The sequence below is a fragment of the Hyla sarda genome, chromosome 1, assembly GCF_029499605.1.
Source record: "Hyla sarda isolate aHylSar1 chromosome 1, aHylSar1.hap1, whole genome shotgun sequence".
NCBI lineage: Eukaryota > Metazoa > Chordata > Amphibia > Anura > Hylidae > Hyla > Hyla sarda.
In genome coordinates this window covers 230,898,451-230,917,605 of record NC_079189.1, presented here as the reverse complement: position 1 = coordinate 230,917,605, position 19,155 = coordinate 230,898,451, and the positions used below count along the sequence as shown (strand labels likewise).

The following is a 19,155-nucleotide window of genomic DNA, read 5'->3' as shown; positions in this document are numbered from 1 at the left end:
AGGCCCCCCATGTCGGTGATCGTTGCAAATTGCGAGGGAAATCGCGCCTGCGATCTGCGGCGATACCGGGCTGATCAAGTCTCTGGGACCCGACTGCCCGGTAATTTTGCATGATCCCGGTTGTCACAGACATCCAGGACCATGCTGAAGTATAGGAGCGATCCCCCTATCCCCTGCGATCCCTCGGTTAGCTAACCGACCAATCGCAGGGGGGGGGGGGCGGTTACTTCCTCCCTCCCTGCCCGACCCCTGGAAGTCTGGAGAGAATGGGAGGAAGACCGGAGGACGCGGCGGGGGATGGGGGAGTGCTGGGGCCCGGCCCCCATACTTACCTCGTCCTTGAAGACCCGGATCCCGGCGGCGGAGACAGGTGAGTGGATCTTCGGCGGCATCGCGGGACCTTTGCAGCAGTACAGACCGCCGTAAAGCGATCTGGACTGCTCCATCTGGTCCCCGTACACTACAACTCCCAGCATGCCCAGACAGCCCTTGGCGTCCGGGCATGCTGGGAGTTGCAGTTTTGCAACATCTGGAGGTCCGCAGTTTTGGGACCACTGTGCCCTTCCAAATGTTGCAAAACTACACATCCTCAGCATGCCCTTACTGTCCAGGCATGCTGGGAGTTGTAGTTCTGTAACATCTGGCCCTTCAGATGTTGCAGAACTACAACTCCCAGCATGCCTGGACAGTTTTGGCATACTGGGAGTTGTAGTTTTGCAACATCTGGAAGGGCACAGATTGGGAACCACTGTATTAGTGGTCTGCAAACTGTAGTCCTCTGGCTCTAAAGATGTTGCCGAACTACTACTTCCAGCATGCCTGAGAATGTTTGGGAGTCGTGGTTTTGCAAAACAGGAGGACCCCCCCCCCCTGTGAATGTACAGGGTACATTCACATGGGCAGGGAGCTTACAGTGAGTATCAGGATGCAAGTTTGCGATGCCCCGCCCGTGTAACTGTACCCTAAAAACACTGCACTACACTACACGAACACAAGATAAAATAAAAAGTAAAAAACACTACATATACACATTCCCCTACACAGCCCCCCTCCCCTCCCCAATAAAAATGAAAAACGTCTGGTACGCCACTGTTTCCAAAATGGAGCCTCCAGCTGTTGCAAAACAACAACTCCCAGTATTGCCGGACAGCCGTTGACTGTCCAAGCATGCTGGGAGTTTTGCAACAGCTGGAGGCACCCTGTTTGGGAACGGCAGCGAGCAGTCAACGTCACGTCGTCAAGGCCGCCCCCCTTTTCAGGGACAGAGGCGAGGACGCCGCCGAGCCGGAGCAGGAGAGTGGGCCGACATCATCGGAGATCCCGAGGGCACACTACTCACCCGGTTGCAGGTATGGGACAATCTATAGTTGTAAACATATCCTCACGATGCCTTTCTCCTGCTGAACTGAGTGTGCTTCAGAAGGGCTTGTCCTTTAGCCCGGTGAATTAATTTGATTAATTCACCATGGACATTGATTTAGAATGTTTCTTCCGATCTATCAGGCTGAAAACTTTGTTTTCAGAGAAAGAAAATTCTACTCAGTATACTCAGCCTAATCAGAATGTAAATGCTATTGATGTTACTATGATTGATAATATGTATAGACTCTCTTGGGTTGCGGCTTAAAAGTAAATTTAACCCCCCGAGGTCTAGTCATCCAGCAGAGACATACATTAGATTGGTAAAAAATTAAGTAGATTCCCTCTGTAAAGAAATCCAACAGGTACACTTCAATGTGTTTCATAACCTCATCTCCAACTAGCCCTCGGCCTTGAGAAATCTGGCTAATGATAGAAATGTTACAATAAAACCAGCCGATAAAGGGGGCTCGCTGGTGGTGATGGATACTACAACATATAGAGGTGAGATTGAAAGACAGCTGGCAGATAACATTACATATAAAAAAACTCACCAGAGATCCGTTACCTGAAATTAGGAGTAAAATCACTTCCTTCCTCAACACAGCATTGGAGGAGGGTGTGATAGATTCTAAGATGCATACCTTTTTGAATAATGAGTTTCCCATCACACCGGTTTTTTATATACTCCCCAAGGTCCATAAAGACCCAGTCAATCCCCCTGGTAGACCCATTGTGGCCTCTGTGGACTCCATCCTTTCACCCCTGTCTATCACACTGGAAAAATGCCTTACCCCTTTGATTAAAAATACCACTGCCTTGTTACTTGACACCTCACATATTTTAGAGGTGATAAAAGGCTCACATAATATCTCTGAAAATACGTGGTTGGTAACTATAGATGTTGTTAGCCTGTACACGTCTATTGAGCATGAAAAGGGAATGGAGTCCACTAGATGGCTACTAGAATCTAGTGATTTCAGCCCACAACAGAAGGATTTTTTGTTGGGACTATTGAGGCTGGTCCTGTTTGAGAATTATTTCATGTACGGTGACAACTTTTTCTTACAGCATCGTGGATCGGCGATGGGCACGAACGTGGCCCCTCCCTATGCAAACACTTACATGGCTCATTTTGAGTATCTTTTTATGTATACCAATACATTTTTTTCACAACATGTTAGATGTTGGAAATGATATATAGAAAAAAATATTTCGTTTGGGAGGGGCCACATCCTACCCTTGATCTTTTTCTGGACTTCATGAATAGTATTAGGAGTGAATTACAGTTCACCATGTCATGCAGCCAGGAAAGCATTAGCTTTCTGGACACACTGGTTGTTAAAAATGGTAAGGGCGATCTTGAGACTGATCTCTATAGAAAGCCCATTGATCGGAATAGTCTACTCCACTTCTCCAGCTCACACCCCAGTTCGGTAAAGAAATCCCTCCCGAGAGCACAGCGACAAAGGGTGGAGAGGATTGTACATGACCCACAAAAGAGGGATGTGAGACTGCGGGAATTGGAGGACAAATTCCACGAGAGGGGTTACCCAGAAACTGTCCTGGAGGCAGCTAAAATACCTTCTACTAGGGTTCCCTCCACCAACCCTAGGATCCCCTTTGTAAGAAATTACCATCTCCCCTTTTATAAGGTGGACAATGTGATCAAAAAATATTGGTCCCTCCTTAATAGATCTTACCCTCATATTGCCGAATTTAAAAACCCTCCCCTTATCTGCAACAAAAGAGCACCTAACTTACGTGACAAATTAGGGCTGATGTAGGGTCAACTAAAGTTTTGCCACGACAAACCTTTTTACAAAGTAAAAAGAATGACACATACCCCTGTCTGCATTGTACCCAATGCAGCCATATTATTAAGGGTGATACTGTACAACATCCACATAGCGGCGAAAACATTAAAATTCGATCTTTCTACACATGTGAGTCCAAGAATCATCTATTCCATCAAGTGTCCATGCGGTCTCCTATACGTTGGGGAAACCACCCAGCGTGTGGGGGACCACATTAACAGACACAAATCCACACTCCGTTGCAAAAACCTTTTGTTCCCCATCCCTTTCCACTTTGACAAAATGGGTCACAATATCTCACAACTGAGATTCCAAGTCATAGATCATGTTGATAAACCACGAAGGGGAGGTAACATTAAAAAACTCCTACTCAAAAAGGAAACATACTGGATACACCGCCTCAGTACTATTGAACCTAGGGGTCTTAATAGGGACTATGAAATTAGTCAAATTCTATAAAAATGTCATTGCATACATTGCTGTTTTTTAACTGATTTTGTCTCCTTTTTTAGAGACCACATTGATATTCCTTCTTCTTGTCACTCATCACTGCAAGCATAGAGCACGGTCAGAATGATTCCAAATGAATCTATATAGTCAAAGTACAGATCATTTGCTTCTTCTTGATGACTATTGTGTATAATGAAATTTATGCTGCTCCCTTATTATTATTGTTATATTTTTTGCTTACTTTGCTTATGTATGTATTATTTATTTAAATTTTATGTAAGATGCAGTCTCCTCCTGGCTCAGCCGTCAGGTGTTTTCACCTATGAACCGGAAGGGGAGGGCTTCCTCTCTGTATATATGTACACCTGTGAACCCTAACAGGTAGATCAGTTGACAAAGGCCACCTGGCCGAAACGCGTCCTGCGAGTCGCTACCTTGCATTACCTTGCATATGGATAAATAAACTATTATGATTCAGCATATCCAGTGAGTGCCGGGATTTCTTCTACCCCTGTTTGGGAATCACTGGCGTAGAATACCCCTATGTCCAAACCTATGCAAATCCCTAATTCAGGCCTCAAATGTGCATGGCGCTCTCTCACTTCGGAGCCCTGTCGTATTTCAAGGCAACAGTTTAGGGCCACATATGGGGTATCGCCGTACTCTGGAGAAGTTGCCTAACAAATTTTGGGGGGCTTTTTCTCCTTTCACCCATCATGAAAAGGTGAAGTTGGGGTCTACACCAGCACGTTAGTGTAAAAAAAAAATTTTTTTACACTAACATGCTGGTGTTGCCCTATACTTTTCATTTTGACAAGAGGTAAAAGGGAAAAAAGCCCCCCAAAATTTGTAATGCAATTTCTTCCGACTACAGAGATACCCCATATGTGGGTGCAAAGTGCTCTGGGGGCGCACAACAAGGCCCAGAAGGGAGAGTGCACCATGTACATTTGAGGTGATTTGCACAGGGGTGGCTGATTGTTACAGCGATTTTGGAAACTACACCCCTCACGGAATGTAATGAGGGGTGCAGTGAGAATTTACACCCCACTGGCGTCTGACAGATCTTTGGAACAGTGGGCTGTGCAAATAAAAAATTTTGTACAGCCCACTGTTCCAAAGATCTGACAGACACCGGTGGGGCGTAAATGCTCACTGTACCCCTTGTTACGTTACTCAAGGGGTCTAGTTTTTTTTTTTACATATGCAAAAGTTGTGAAACCCCTGTGGGGTATTAAGGCTCACTTTATTCCTTGTTACCTTCCTCAAGGGGTCTAGTTTCCAAAATGGTATGCCATGTGTTTTTTTTTTTTGCTGTCCTGGCACCATAGGGGCTTCCTAAATGCGACATGCCCCCAAGCAAAATTTGCTCTCAAAAAGCCAAATATGACTCCTTCTCTTCTGAGCATTGTAGTTCGCCCGTAGTGCACTTCAGGTCAACTTATGGGGTACTTCCATACTCAGAAGAGATGGGGTTACAAATTTTGGGGGGTATTTTCTGCTATTAACCCTTGCAAAAATGTGAAATTTGGGGGGGAAACACACATTTTAGTGACATTTTTTTAAATTTTTTTACATATGCAAAAGTCGTGAAACACCTGTGGGGTATTAAGGATCACTTTATTCCTTGTTACGTTCCTCAAGGGGTCTAGTTTCCAAAATGGTATGCCATGTGTTTTTTTTTTTGCTGTTCTGGCACCATAGGGGCTTCCTAAATGCAACATGCCCCCCAAAAACCATTTCAGAAAACCGTCTCTCCAAAATCCCCTTGTCGCTCCTTCGCTTCTGAGCCCTCTACTGCGCCCGCCGAACAATTTACATAGACATATGAGGTATGTGCTTACTCAAGAGAAATTGGGCTACAAATATAAGTATACATTTTCTCCTTTTACTCCTTGTAAAATTAAAAAAATTGGGTCTACAAGAACATGTGAGTGTAAAAATTGAAGATTGTGAATTTTCTCCTTCACTTTGCTGCTATTCCTGTGAAACACCTAAAGGGTTAAAACGCTGACTGAATGTCATTTTGAATACTTTGGGGGGTGCAGTTTTTACAATGGGGTCATTTGTGGGGTATTTCTAAGATGAAGACCCTTCAAATCCACTTCAAACCTGAACTGGTCCCTGAAAAATTGTGAGTTTGGAAATTTTGTGAACAATTGGAAAATTGCTGCTGAACTTTGAAGCCCTCTGATGTCTTCCCAAAGTAAAAACATGTCAATTTTATGATGCAAACATAAAGTTGACATAATGTATATGTGAATAAAAAAAAATATTTGGAATATCCATTTTCCTTACAAGCAGAGAGCTTCAGTTAGAAAAATGCTAAATTTTCAAATTTTTCATCAAATTTTGGGGATTTTTCACCAAGAAAGGATGCAAGTTACCACAAAATTTTACCACTATGTTAAAGTAGAATATGTCACGAAAAAACAATCTCGGAATCAGAATGATAACTAAAAGCATATTTATTATTATTAATGTTTAAAGTGACAGTGGTCAGATGTTCAAAAAATGGCCGGGTCCTTAAGGGGTTAAGGATGCAGGCCTTTTTTTGCAAATCTGACCACTGTCACTTTAAGCATTAATAACTCTGGGATGCTTTTACTTTTCATTCTGATTCCGACATTGTTTTTTCATGCCATATTCTACTTTATGTTAGTGGTAAAATTTTGTCGATACTTGCATCATTTCTTGGTGAAACATTCCAAAATTTGATTATTTTTTACTTTGAAACTCTCTGCTTATAAGGAAAATGGACATCCCAAATAAATTATATATTGATTCACATATACAATATGTCTACTTTATGTTTGCATCATAAAGTTGACATGTTTTTACTTTTGGAAGACATCAGAGGGCTTCGAAGTATAGCAGCAATTTTAAAATTTTTCACAAAAGTTTCAAAATCAGAATTTTTCAGGGACCAGTTCAGTTTTGAAGTTGATTTGAGGGGCCTTCATATTAGAAATACCCCACAAATGACCCCATTATAAAAAGTGCACCCCTCAAAGTATTCAAAATGACATTCAGTAAGTGTATTAACCCTTTAGGTGTTTCACAGGATTAGCAGCAAAGTGAAGGAGAAAATTCAAAATCTTCATTTTTTACACTCACATGTTCTTGTAGACCCAGTTTTGGAATTTTTACAAGGGGTAAAAGGAGAAAAATCTTCCTAAAATTTGTAACCCAATTTCTCTCAAGTAAGGAAATACCTCATATGTGTATGTGAAGTGTTCTGTGGGTGCACTAGAGGGCTCAGGAAGGAAGGAGCGACAACAGTATTTTGGTGAGTGAGTTTTTCTGAAATGGTTTTTTGGGGGAATTTCACATTTAGGAAGCCCCTATGGTGCCAGAACAGCAAGAAAACCCCCACATGGCATACTATTTTGGAAACTACACCCCTCGGGGAACGTAGCAAGGGGTACAGTGAGCCTTAACACCCCACAGGTGTTTGACGACTTTTCGTTAAAGTTGGACATGTAAATAAAATAAAAAAATTCACTAAAATGCATTTTTTCCCCTCAAAGTTTACATTTTTACAAAGAATAATAAGAGAAAATGTCCCCAAAATTTGTAACCCCATCCCTTCTGAGTATGGAAATACCCCATGTGTGGATGTCAAGTGCACTGCGGGCGCACTACAATGCTCAGAAGAGGAGTCACATTTGGCTTTTGGAAAGCAAATTTTGCTGAAATGGTTTTTGGGGGCATGTTACATTTAGGAAGCCCCTATGGTTCCAGAACAGCATAAAAAAAAACACATGGCATACTATTTTGGAAACTACACCCCTCAAGGAACGTAGCAAGGGGTACAGTGAGCCTTAACACTCCACAGGTGTTTGACGACTTTTAGTTCAAGTTGGATGTGTAAATTAGTTTTTTTTTTTCACTAAAATGCAGTTTTTTCCCCAAATTTGACATTTCTACAAGGGGTAATAGGAGAAATTGCCCCCCAAAATTTGTAACCCCATTTCTTCTGAGTATGGAAATACCCCATGTGTGGACGTCAAGTGCTCTGCTGGCGAACTACAATGCTCCGAAAAGAAGGAGCGCCATTGAGATTATGGAGAGAGAATTTGGTTGGAATAGAAGTCGAGGGCCTTGTGCATTTACAAAGCCCCCCGTGGAGCCAGACACCCCTCACGGAATTTAACAAGGGGTGCAGTGAGTATTTACACCCCACTGGCGTTTGACAGATCTTTGGAACAGTGGGCTGTGCAAATGAAAAATTAAATAGGTTTCTGACAATAATCTGTCAAACACCTGTGGGGGGTAAATGCTCACTGCACCTCTAATTACATTCCGTGAGGGGTGTAGTTTCCAAAATGGGGTCACAAGTGGTGGGGGTCCATTGTTCTGGCACTATGGGGGCTTTGTAAACACACGTGGCCTTCAATTCCGGACAAATTTTCTCTTCAAAATCCCAATGGCGCTCCTTCTCTTCTGAGCATTGTAGTTCGCCCCCAAATAGCACTTTACATCCACATATGGGGTATTTCCATACTCAGAAGAAATGGGGTTACAAATTTTGGGGGGCTTTTTCCTATTTTCCCTTGTGAAAATGAAAAATTTAGGGTAACACCAGCATGTTAGTGTAAAAAAATTATTTATTTTTTTTACAATAACCGGCTGATGTAGACCCCAACTTTTCCTTTTCATAAGGGGTAAAAGGAGAAAAAGCCCCCCAAAATTGTAGTGCAATTTGGGGTACGCCCGTGGGAATTCCGGCCCCCGCCGCTAGCCGGAGTTCCCACGGCCGTACCCCAAATTGCACTACAATATACTAAGCCAACTCTTTATTTGCCACAGGCAACTTTCCCTTCTGTTTTAAACAGTGTTACAGAGTCAAACATTTATTTAACGGATTGCTAGCTTTAATAGGTGGCAATGAGGAGCAAACTGCTCTCTTCTAGAGCTACTAGAGAGGTACTTTGCATACAATAAATAATCCTATTAAGTCTTTGCCTCTTAAGGAGTTTAGTCCTGGACTCACATTTCTGGTTTCTAGCACAGGCACATTGCACCAATAAAGCTGAAGAGAGTGCACTTTGCATCTATATGTATGTGTAGTAAAGCACAGTGTACTCTCCTCTGCTTCTTAGTGCAATGTGCCTGCACGGCAAGCTGGGAATACAAGTCTGGGACTCCTCTACCAGTAAACAAAATGTCAAATTGTACTACATTGCAGGTTCAAGTGGGCATCATACAAGCAGCCTTGGGACACTAAACCCTAAGGCTAGGTTCACACTATGGAATTCTGACAAAAATTTAGCTTAGAAATTCTGGTGCAGCTGCCACTGGCATTGCTGGCACTGGCATTGCTGGCATTCTACTGCACAGTGCACAGTACAGAATTTCAACAGTGGATGTTCCAGAGGACGAACTCAGAGGCAGACGAATCCAGCCTTACTGCTGGTTATTTAGTGTCAAAAACCAGGTTACAGGTTCACTTTAATTATTGTATTAGAAAAAGCATGCAACTTTCTAGTAAACATATGGGGGGGGGGGACTTTTATCATTGTTTGCTTTGGTAAGCAAGTTCTGTAGTCATTTTTTATTTTTATTTGCTTTAGTTTTGCTGCGTACATGTGCTACATATTTATTATACTATCACAAGGGATTAATACATTTGGAGTACATGGACTTGCAACTTTTTGTAAGGGGTTTGCGACATTTTTTTTTGCCTACGTGCGACTTTCGCACATCATAAATACCTGACCACTGCAAAGTGAAAACTGAAATTTGCTTAGGTAAGGCTGTTTGTAACATTTTGCTTACTCACAAAAGCCGCACAAAAAAGTGATTAGGCACACGTGAGACTTTTTATGATACTTTTGTAAGCAAAAAAAAAAGGCTCTCAGTACCTTGATAAATGTCCCCCATAATGTGTCTTTTATAATCTCCTCGCTATCTGTAAGATCTCGATTTACTGGCAGTGAATGTGAACACTTCTATATAGCCAATACCTAGAAACCCATTTAAACAAAATAGTTATCACAGCTTTGAGTTTGCTACAATGTTATCCAATCTAGGCATCAGTACAAATATGTATGCTGTTCTAATATGCTACAATGTATCGATGTAGTCTATAAAACCTATTGCCTAGACTGTTTAAACTGTTTTTATTTTTTTTATTCTGGTTGTAAATAAGAATGCTCATTGACAGCAGATCTTGGAAATGTCAAGGAATTAAAGTGCTGTGGAAGAATAACATAACATAGGAAAAGCCCTTTAATTAGTCATAATATATAATGTAATAGATTATTTTACTTTTATAATCTTAGAACTGGAGAATTCCTGTGAATCTGAGACCCAGCTATTGACTGTTTTATATCGAAGTGCATTCTGTGGTCTTCTGTGGATATAGAATGTAAACAGTGTGTTGTATACTAGTTACTGGAAGCTCTTCTTACTGTATGTACTGAATTTCTCCTAAAAATATTTAGCTAAGATCTAAACTATGACGGCTGCTGTCCAAACTCCCACGCTACATAAAAAATAATCACTTATAGACTTCTGAATGCAACCAATTGTTCCATGTCTTAGACTCCTGGAGCCTAAAGCAGAGCACCATGAAACTGATCATGAACAGACTATCCACTTTCATAATGTCACACTACACATGGTGTCTTTCCCTTGACCATTGTGCAAATCCTATCTGTGTGTATTTTCTTTCTCTTTTTGTTTAATTAAAATAAAACCAAAGATGCCAGTCGTGTACAAATTTCTTATTCAGCTATTTGTGCTCACATTGATTTACCTAGGGATCTTGCCTCAGTGTGTTTAGGAAATCTTCCAGCATGTGAACCAAATATAAAGCCCTTTTATGTCTCACTGTATGCCATACAGTAACATACCTCATGCATATACCTCCTTGTTAAAAAAAATATGTTCTGCACTGTGTGTCTATGGATTAAACATTAAAGCTTTAATTTCATTAAAAACATCTTTTGACATGTTAATCAGAAGTCTATGCAGAGAAATGAACAGATCTCTCAGCTGGCCAGGGAGTGCAGCGCAAGCCGCCTGATTTCCAACTAATACACAATTGCAGTGGGTCTTAGCAGTGAGACCCAATACCATCAACATTTTTTATTATGTCTGATCAACTTGTCAAAAGTTGTTTTTAATGACAGTAACGCTTTTAAGGTGTTATTCACCGTAAGGTGGTTTTAGTACTTACCTGCCAGACAGTAATGGACATGTTTAGGAAGGATTCATGCTTGTCTCAGGGCTTTATGGCTATGTTGTGAGATTACAATAATGATGTGGCTATCTTTTTGTGAAATTTGGTTATTTCCTGTTGGAGTTCCCTCCCTCCAACTAAAAGTCCCATGATTCTTGTTTGTAAGTGGAAGGTCACTTTTCTCCCTCCCACACATCAGCCACCCCACCCATTGAAACCTAGCTGTGCTCCCTCTCATGTAATAGACCAGTGTTTTCTTACCATGGTTACTCCATCTGTTACATAATAACAATTCCTTGCAGAATGATCTCCCTCCCACCCAACGGTCGCTCCACCCATTGAAGCAAAGACTAGCTCCCTTTCATCATCTGACAAGTGATGTCATGTCTTGGGCAACACTGTAACCTGGGAAAACAAGTGATAAGTAATTTTGTATGCTGTTAAAAATGAACATTGGGGCAAAAATCACAGAAGAATTGCAAGACCACCATCAACCATAGGTACAGACTATATTAGGAACTAAATAGAAAATGGAAAATATGTGTAGCTCACTTAGGATAAAAGGAATAATGTGCTTGAGGTTAAAGGTGTTGCCTTCACCCCAAAGGCCTAATGTAATATATAAAAATTATAAATATAGAATATTTATGTGAGCCAGTCCTCAAAAGGGCAGGGGAGAAAGGAAAGGAAAGACTAGTGAAGATAGGATCCAATAGATGGTCTTTATTATGTAAAAATAGGTATATAACCAATCACCTAGCAGGGCCCTTGCTAAAGGTGAATGGCATATTTTAGGTAATTAGAATAGGTAAAATAAATGAAATAAATAATTAAATAAAACAATAAAAATTAGATAAATATGATGAATAAGTAGCACAAAAAAATTAATCAGTATCTGCTGGATATATCAAGAAAAAAACGTTCTCAGTCCATATAGTTCATAGGAATAATTCAACAGAAAATCCACAAAGAATGTCCAGAATAGAAAGTCTCAATTAGTTCAGGTATATCCAGAGTAGCGAATATATAGTAGCAAATGTAGCGACAGTGGCTACAGTAAAGAGTTCATAGACAAATGTTCAATAATAGCTGTGATGTGCCTGTTAAAGTTATACCTTTGTTGCAACTTAGTTAATACTGCAGATAATGTAGCAAACACTGTCAGCGGTGGAAGTATCAGGTCTCAGTGCACAGCACCACTCACCCTCCTTCTGAATCCTCAGGTCCGAGCTGGCACGGCTGAGTCCGGCACTTTGGATATCGGTACCCGCCTGAGTGGTATGCTGGGTGAGTGGCTGAGTCTCCAGGGGTCCCAGTGTCCTGGGCTGGTGCGGGAGGCGTCCGGCCTTAAGAAGGATGATGTCCAGGAGTAACTCTGCCGACCGGGGCTGTGAGTAGATGCAGGGAACAGGTGGTGCAGGTTGCACGTGTGAATAAGGCGCTAGCAGCGCGCGCGCACCAGTGGTCCCAGAATCGTGGGCATCCAGCTGTTGCAAATGGAATATGGCAGATACATTCTGTTTAAAGTGATATACACTTATGGATAAGGTGCAGATATTGGGCTAGACGCGTTTCAAGGCCGCGGGCCTTTTCTCCAGTAGCTATGGGTTTTGAGGACTGGTTCACATAAATATTCTATATTTATAATTTTTATATATATTAGGAACTACACTAACTTTACAGCCTCTGTAACATAGTCAAATTTAAAAAAATCCTGTAATACCCCTTTAAGCAAGGGGTACCTCCCAGCAGGTAATTTGAACAGACACACTAAACATGTGTGTATATATATGTGTGTGTGTATATATATATATATAGATATATGTGCAAGTGCTGTCCAGTCTTATGACAAAAACTATAAGTTAATATTAGTTATGACCAGATATGTCTCTAGGAAAGCACCCATAAGGGTTGTCACACGCACATACTTGACTGCTAAACAACAAGCCAGTTTAGATATGCAGTATCAATTCTCTGCGTCTATTTCACTGCATAACTAAGCAATATTTCTGGTCTCTGTAGGGCTATAATAGTAGCCATGTTAGTTGTTACTCAACTGTTCCTAAAATAGATAGAATTAAGTGATAATTCACTAAAATCTAGGTCCATTCCAGATTTTAAATGTATTCTTCATGCACACAAAGCAGATTTTCAAAAGACCTAACCACACTAGAAAAAGGCAAGATCAGCCTGTAAAAATACTCTGAAGGATTAGTTGGGAAGTCATAGGTCACTGTTTTGGGTGGGAACTCAAAGAGGGAGATTTATCAAAACCTGTGCAAAGGAAAAGTTGCTGAGTTGCCCATAGCAACCAATCAGATTGCTTCTGTCATTTTTCAAAAATGAAAAAAGCAATCTGATTGGTTGATAGAGGCAACTAGGGAATTTTTCCCCAGCTCAGGTTTTGATAAATCTCCCCCAAAAAGCTTTATTTTCAGCTCTCATTCAAAGAGTCACTTTCTAAAACAGTACATTAATTATACGGTAACTCAATGATTTGATGCTATTTATTTTAGCATTTTATTCATCTCAGGGCTCAAAGAGCTATTAACTTTGTAATATATTAGCTATTTAGAATGGTTTCATTGCTTAAGAAACTTGAAGTATATTGTTCTTTTGCCATTGACATGAATTTAGCACTGAATTTGCTCAACCTTTATTTTTACTGTGGATAAAATCATTTTTGCTTTATACAATATTTGATGCTTGGGCAGAAATGGTTTCTCAGCATGTCTGTCAAGGTTAAAACTGGAATTTAAAATGTAGAGGATGGGGGAGTTCTGGGTCACAATTTTCTATAACTAAATAAATGAGTTCTAGAAATTGCATGAAATCTGAGAATATATTATATCTCATGAGATTTTACATGTGGTTGCATTCAGACTAAAGGATAGTCATGTGTCATGCAATACATTCCAAACAAATCATTAGCAGGTGCAATAAACTATGTGCGCTAGTATACCACATTAATTATATACCGAAGTATGCGAAGACACTCTACTGTAATATATTACTATTTCTTTTATGTAATATTTATATTATTTGAAAAATAATAGAAAATGTTTGGGTACAATGATTCCATGTCCTGACTCGTGGTTCATTACCCATGCCATTCATTCATGTCTTGTAAGGCATTGTTCCTCACCCTGCAGCTCCTAGTTACAAACTTAACCTGCAAAGACCTGTAGGGACTCTATGGGGGATATTTATCAAAGTTGTCTTTGATATTTATCAAAGATGTCCCGCATCAATATAGACCAAACTACAGAGGGTTAGTCTGGTCTATTGTGCACCTAATTTATCAAATGGCGCACGGCTCTTGATAAATTCTGTGCACAGACTGCATGATCTATGCTTTAGTCTATATTTAAACCTGCTCCAACATGGTCTGACATTTCGGCGTACTTTCAGCCGATGCGACTTGTCGTTAAATAGTCGCTTTTGATAAATTCAGCACCAATGCATTTTTCAATGCATTTCAGTCTAAAATAGACTAGCATGCATCATGTTCTAAAAATTCTCTAGAGCAAAAGTCGCAGAAAAGTCGCACAGATTTAGACTGCGACTTTCTGTGCGACAAATTTAGACAAGAAAAACCAGTCTAAATCCTTTTATAAATCTCCCCCTATGTGTTGTTGTGTGGATTAGTAATTCTAATAAAGAAAATAGTTTGGGGGAAATTTATCAAGGCATGTACCCCAGTTTATAGCTTGTGTAGATTTTACCTGTAGTGCATGGTTGCATCTTAAAGGGGCTTTCCGGCTGCAGTAGGGGGAGGGTTAGAAATATGCCTAGCGTGTGTTGTATAAAAAATGAATCTTTACTCCCCTCCATGGCATCTGCGGTAACACCATTGTCCTGCTTCAGGCCCTGGATTCAATCCTCTTCCTGAGCTGCATCATAACCCCAGGACCAAGGAAGCACCCGGGCCCAATGTTTCAATGTAAATCGCTGAGCTGTAGATTAAGAGCACTTTCTCACTCTAGAAACACGTTGTACCGCATTTGAATGTGTGTTTTTACTCAACTACCAAATAAAAAAAATAAAAAAACATTTACCCCCTGGAGTGGGATCTCTTGTTCTATTGAGTCATTGGGGCCTTGCTGCCTAAGCCTGATCTGTACTTTGTTGGAAAGTATGAGTGAGCTAGGCGTCCTTACACTGGCATCTAAATGCTAGTATTAAGTAGATTATGTGTAAAAATGGTTAACTAAAACCCTGTCTGTCACAAAAACAAGATTAAAAACTTTATACTAGCACAAAAAGTGTCTGCACTGAATATTTACTTACCATAAATGTCAAAAAGAGGTAAAGCCTAGTATGTTAACATTACCAGAAATGATCTTTGAGACCCCAATATTAATTTAGAGCAGTGGTTCTTAACCTTGTTGGAAGTACTGAACCCCACCAGCTTCATATGCGCATTCACCGAACACCTCTTAATTGGAAAAATAAAATATTATTTTTTCAAATTCAAAATATAGGAGGTATATATTTAAGTACATATTTATACATAGGTGCACAAAATAAACAAAACCATTAAGAATAAAGAACAAAACCATGAAAACATGATTTTCACACAAAAACAATATGAATATGTACTGCAAATCAGTGTAACTTCTGCTGTTGTCTTTCAGAGACCAGTTCAGAAAAAAATTTGTGGGGCAAAAAAAATAAAAAAAAGCCATTTTGTAATTTTTAGCTGATTCCGTTTCTATGCTGTGCAGTTTTCGATAAAATTTACACCTTATATTTTATTCTGTAGGTCCATATGGTTGCAAGGATACCCAATTTATTTCGGTTTGATTTTATTTTACTACTAAAAAAAATAATAGCTAAATGCACGAAAATGTGTACGTTTAAAAATGTCCTCTTCTGACCCCTATAACTTTTTTATTTTTCCGAATACAGGGATGTATGAGGGCTCCTTTTTTTGCGCCATGATCTGAAGTTTTTATTGGTACCATTTTTGTTTTGCTCGGATTTTTTGATCACTACTTTTATAAAAAATTTTACGGTATAAAAAGTGACCAAAAATACGCAATTTTGGACTTTGGAATTTTTTTTACGTGTACACCATTGACTTGTTTAATTAATGATATATAGGACTATAACATGCAATATCTTGATTGCCAGCACTGATCAATGCTATGCCATAGCACTGCATTGATCAGTGTTAACGGTGCTCCACTGCTCCTGGCTTGATCTGAGGCACAGAGCAATGGATTGGCGATCGGACAGCAGGAAAGAAAGTGAGAGAATTTCCTCCGTCCTCTCAGCTGATCCGGATGCTGCGGTTTCGCCGCGGCAGTCACGATCAGCCCACTGAGCTAGCCGGGAGTTAAACTGACCTCTTTTAGATGCCGCAATCAACTTTGATGGCATTAGCCGTAATGGCAATAGCTTATAGCAACCGGGACCCACCGGGCATGATGCACGCTCAACTGCTGAGCGCGCGTCATACCTTGGGAGCCCGCAATGGACGTACATTCATGTCCATTTGCGGCAAGAGGTTAATAAATTAGCTGAATGAACAACAGCGGGTCTGATACGCCTGTCTTAGTAAATTACAAGAAGAACATTTTAAAACCCGTAATGAGTTTATAATGATACTATAAATACATAGCGATTATTGCAATTACATACAATCCTGCATTTGTAGTTAACACAGTGTCAAACAACATATACAACTATTTCTTTCATCCTATATTTGTGCAGAATAATTATGTACTAAGAAGACATTTACTAACTGTGCCCTTGGTAAATGTAGTACACAACACACTGCATTATACATAAGCAATACATTGGGAGCTAAAGATTGTTGAATGAGTGATAATTGATTCTCTTTATTAGCTAAGCCCTTCTTGCTACACATACCTGTACAACTACCAGGGACGTCCCAAGACATCGTGCTGCCTGGGTCCAGGAGGGAAATGCTCCACGAGACCACCAGGGATAGATTAAAGGTCCCTTTAGCCACCGCTGTCAGCTTTGACATCGGCGATCAAAAGGGTTAATAGCCGGCCGGGGCAATCAACGCTTGTCAGCTATTAATGGCGCCCCCCCCTCTACTGAACACAGCTGGGGGTCACTGGGTATGGAGCAGGCTCAAGTCAGGAGCCCACTCCATACACCCTGAGCGGCACCATAACGGACTAGGTGACTAGGTCCGTCATGGGTCACAAAGGTGTCTAAAATCTTCTCGGGGTGGCAATGTGCTGCCCCTGTGAAGGTGCCGCCTGGGTCCAATGAACCCAGCGGGACCCATTGTAGGGCCGGCCCTGACAACTACAACCCCTGGCAAAATTAGGAAATCTATACTGAGTAACTTTGTTGCTCCTCCTGTGGATTTTGTGACAATCTGAATTCTTTGAGGCATGGGCTTCACTAATGATAAACAATATTCTATATCAAACTGGTTTCAGCTTTCCTGAAGAGCTTTGGGCAAATCGCCTTTGTGAGATGTAGCCTTGTCAGGGGCAAATTTTCTTAATTTCTACCATAAATTCCTAATTGGATTGAGAATCGGACTGCTTGTTGACCTTTTGGATATCCCTCTCCTTAATAAAAGCTTCAAATGGGTTTTCTATTCTCATTAACTTATCCCCTATCTACAGAATTGAGAATAACAATTAGATTGATAGGGGTGGGGGGGGGGGTGGGGGGCAACTGCTGGTACCCCTGCCAATCCCAAGAAAGGGAACAATATTGTACCCAGAATGACTGGTACAGAAGATGCCTGTGTGGCCACCACACTATTCATTCTCTATAGGGGGTTGCTGAATATTTATGAATTATGAGTTCAGCACTCAGAAATGTTCAGCAACCCCTTAGACAAAGAATGGAGCTCGTGGTCCGCACCATTCACTAGGGGGACAACTATGTCCCTATATTTGGGAAGGGAAAGGGTCCTAGTGGTCTCACCTTTATACTGCACTATATAAACAAAATATACATTTCCCAAAGTGCATCTTTGAGGTATGTTTTATGAAGGCACAATGTTAAGCTATTGAACAAACCATGCTTGTGTCTTATCTTTATGTGTATTTGCTAAGAAGTAAAAACGCTGGGTGAACGTTTGTCGATTCCATAATTATTTCCAAGGGTTGTGCACTTTTTCCACTGAGAAGGACTCAGGGCTTACAGTCAAGGAGGATTTGGTAATTCAAACTCCTATGTAGACAATGAACCCACATCCCTTATGGGTTGGGCCAAAAACCATGCCCTCTAGCTCATGTTTCCCCAGAGAAGCTTATGTTTTGAATCCATGTCTCTTAGTGACCGGAGGGTTTATGGATTAAAACTCCTCATTTCCAATAACAACAGGAAAACTGGGCAACAGACTTGCTGTGAATTTACAAAAACACAGTATGAAGTACAAGTATTTTTTACTTAAAAAGTTTTTTTTTTTCTACCTTAAATAGCTACTAACTAAACAATCATTTGGCCAACAGCTACCACCCTGGTCTGATTTTGCCTTTTGCTCAAGGTTGGGGGGAAGGTAACTACTAGCTAGCATACTAAAAATTACTATTTAAGTAGTACAGTTGAAAAATCTTGTTTTCTAAATACAAATCAGTCATACGTAAACTGCAGGAAACTTTATCCTGGTGAATTATAAATCTTTATTGAAAGCAAATGTTTATACATGAAGAGCATTTTATATTTGCTTTTCCTTGTGAAATATGGCACCTTGTTGTTAAAGTGGTGTAGATTGCAGAAAATTGTTCATTTGCAACAAAAAAAGGCTGTTGCAGTTGTGTAATGAAATTACAGGGCACCCATGATTCAGTATAAAGAAGGGGCCACATCATTTGCTGGAGCAGCATCCATAGAAAGTGAAGTGTAAAGAATGATTTTTAGTTAACCTTAATTCCTACAATGAGGTCTGACTTTTGCTGCAGAAAAATCCCCAGGTTACAGTTTTCAGACTAGTCATGGATTGGCGGCATTAGTACTGATCTATGAAATAAGATAATCAGAATTAAAAGTCTGATTCTGCACAGAAAAGGGCAGATGAATAAATTATATTAACTATAGACAAATCCCAGCAGTACACGCGTAATCACTTTGACTATTACACAGGGGCGATTATCGGCCAAATATCACCCTATGTAATAGGACCAGTAATAGCCACTCACTTACACATTTGTTTCTGTGCAGCACAAAAAAAAAAATTCTATAAAAAAGGTCTCTGATTTTCTACTTGTACAGTGATAATAGTGTTTGCGAAATAATAACTACAAAGTAGATTATGTACTGTTCACATGGTTTGCTGGAAGGTGAATGCTGAATTAAAGTATCGTTGGTCCTGAAGTAAGTGTTCATAAAAAGGGCCTC

General features: G+C 40.4%; 1 protein-coding gene and 1 long non-coding RNA gene across 3 annotated transcripts in view; one reads left to right on the top strand and one right to left on the bottom strand.

Annotated features, from left to right (window-relative positions):
* RASGEF1B (RasGEF domain family member 1B) overlaps positions 1-19,155 on the bottom strand; it is a 404,503-nt gene that overhangs the window by 60,572 nt on the left and 324,776 nt on the right. The gene's annotated exons all lie outside the window — the stretch shown is intronic.
* Positions 3,703-14,808, top strand: LOC130366357 (uncharacterized). Its single transcript, XR_008891903.1, has 3 exons — positions 3,703-3,743; positions 11,118-11,315; positions 14,683-14,808. It is a non-coding gene; the product is annotated as an uncharacterized LOC130366357 (long non-coding RNA).